At 56.7% G+C, this 2,577-nt stretch overlaps 1 long non-coding RNA gene across 1 annotated transcript; it reads left to right on the plus strand.

Annotated features, from left to right (window-relative positions):
- The first annotated feature begins 749 nt into the window (after nt 1-749).
- LOC132813506 (uncharacterized) lies at nt 750-1,979 on the plus strand. The gene is made up of 2 exons (XR_009644094.1): nt 750-889; nt 1,750-1,979. It is a non-coding gene; the product is annotated as an uncharacterized LOC132813506 (long non-coding RNA).
- Nucleotides 1,980-2,577: the final 598 nt, after the last annotated feature.

Genomic DNA, 2,577 nt, shown 5'->3' on the forward strand with positions numbered 1-2,577 from the left:
GTGACCCCTCTCCCCCCTGACCCTGACCTGTCACCCCCTCCTGTTCCTGTGACCCCCTCTCCCCCTCCTGACCCTGACCCCTCACCCCCTCTTGTCCCTGAGAGCCCTCACCCCCTCCTGACTCTGACACCTCACACCCTCCTGTTTCTGTGACTCCTCACCCCATCCTGACACTGACCCCTCACCCCCTCTTGTCCCTGAGAAGCCCTCACCCCCTCCTGACCCCTCTCACCCTCCTGTCCCTGTAATCCCTCACCCCCTTGACCCTGTGAGCCCGCACCCCCTCCTGATCCTGACCTCTCTCCCTCTCTCTGTTCCCCTCACCCCCTCCTGTCCCTGTAACCCCTCACCCCTTCCTCTCCTTGGCCCTTCGCCCTCTCTCTGTCCCCCCCACCCCCTCCTGTCCCTGACCCTCTCCCCTCTCTCTGTTCCCCTCACCCCCTCCTGTCCCTGTAACCCCTCACCCCTTCCTCTCCTTGGCCCTTCGCCCTCTCTCTGTCCCCCCCACCCCCTCCTGTCCCTGACCCCTCACTCCCCCCTGTCCCTGACCCCTCACTCCCCCCTGTCCCTGACCCCTCTCCCTCTCTCTGTCCCTGACCCCTCACTTCCCCCCGTCCCTGACACCCCTCTCTCTCTCTCTGTCCCTGACCCCTCACTCCCCCCTGTCCCTGACCCCTCTCCCTCTCTCTGTCCCCCCCACCCCCTCCCGGTGTGCCCCTCACCCTCTCTGTTCGGCTGTTCCAGACTGTACAGAGCTTGGAGAGCTGGAGGAGCAGCCTCAGGGCAGTTGGCTGAAGGACACCCTTGGGAAATACTGGGACAGCGTGTCCTCCCAGGTCAGCACATGGGTCGATACCATCGCCAGCACACCCTTCGGACAGTACATCAAGTAAGTGCTGTGTGTGAGACTCTGGAGAGTGTACAGGGAGCTTTACCTTGTATCTAACCCCGTGCTGTCCCTGTCCTGGGAATGTTTGATGGGGGACGATGTAGAGGAAGCTTTACTCTGTATCTAATGCCGTGCTGTCCCTGTCCCTGGAGTGTTTGATGGGGGACAGTGTAGAGGGAGCTATACTCTGTATCTAACCCTGTGCTGTCCCTGTCCTGGGAGAGTTCGATGAGGGACAGTGTAGAGGAAGCTTTACTCTGTATCTAACCCTGTGCTGTCCCTGTCCTAGGAGTGTTTAATGGGGGGGACAGTGTAGAGGGAGCTTTACTCTGTATCTAACCCTGTGCTGTCCCTGTCCTAGGAGTGTTTAATGGGGGGGACAGTGTAGAGGGAGCTTTACTCTGTATCTAACCCTGTGCTGTCCCTGTCCTGGGAGTGTTTGTTGGGGGGACGATGTAGAGGAAGCTTTACTCTGTATCTAATGCCCTGCTGTCCCTGTCCTGGGAGTGTTTGATGGGGGACAGTGTAGAGGAGCTTTACTCTGTATCTAACCCCGTGCTGTCCCTGTCCTGGGAGTGTTTGATGGGGGACAGTGTAGAGGGAGCTTTACTCTGTGTCTAACCCCGTGCTGTCCCTGTCCTGGGAGTGTTTGATGGGGGACAGTGTAGAGGGAGCTTTACTCTGTGTCTAACCCCATGCTGTCCCTGTCCCTGGGAGTGTTTGATGGGGGACAGTGCAGAGGGAGCTTTACTCTGTGTCTAACCCCGTGCTGTCCCTGTCCCTGGGAGTGTTTGATGGGGGAGGGGGAACAGTGTAGAGGGAGCTTTACTCTGTATCTGAGTGTGTTTTCTCTCTGACAGGGGAGCATTTACCAACAGCACCGCTGCCATATCCACCTACTCACAAATCCTGTGGGACCAGCTCATGCACTCAGTTTGAAGGCCCGGGCTCGTCCTGAGGGTGACCCACCCTCTCACACGGACTCGCCGCGCCCAATGGAATCCCTCGTCCCATGGCATCGCCCTCCTCCATGTCAGTGCGTGATCCCCGGAGATCCCCGAAGCCATTAAACTGTAGCAGTCCTGGTGAATCCTGTCTCCTGCCTCTGCTTTCGCACATCCCCAGCACAATCCGACGCGTTGCAGGTCGGGATAGGGACTGGGATCATCCCGGAGTCAGGAAGGGTGTTGTGAAACTTGAAAGGAAAGATTTACCAGGATGTTGCCAGGGTCGGAGGGTCTGAGCTACAGGGAGAGGCTGAACAGGCTGGGGCTGTTTTCCCTGGAGCGTCGGAGGCTGAGGGGTGACCTTATAGAGGTTTACAAAATTATGAGGGGCATGGATAGGGTAAATAGGCAAAGTCTTTTCCCTGGGGTGGGGGGGAGTCCAGAACTAGAGGGGCATAGGTTTAGGGTGAGAGGGGAAAGATATAAAAGGGACCTGAGGGGCAACTTTTTCACACAGAGGGTGGTACGTGTATGGAATGAGCTGCCAGAGGGAGTGGTGGAGGCTGGTACAATTACAACATTTAAAAGGCATTTACAACATTTATAAAGTTAAAAATCACACAACACCAGGTTATAGTCCAACAGGTTTAATTGGAACACACTAGCTTTCACCTGATGAAGGAGCGTCGCTCCGAACCCTAGTGTGCTTCCAATTAAACCTGTTGGACTATAAGCTGGTGT

Source organism: Hemiscyllium ocellatum, unplaced genomic scaffold (assembly GCF_020745735.1).
Source record: "Hemiscyllium ocellatum isolate sHemOce1 unplaced genomic scaffold, sHemOce1.pat.X.cur. scaffold_3737_pat_ctg1, whole genome shotgun sequence".
NCBI classification, from domain to species: Eukaryota; Metazoa; Chordata; class Chondrichthyes; order Orectolobiformes; family Hemiscylliidae; genus Hemiscyllium; species Hemiscyllium ocellatum.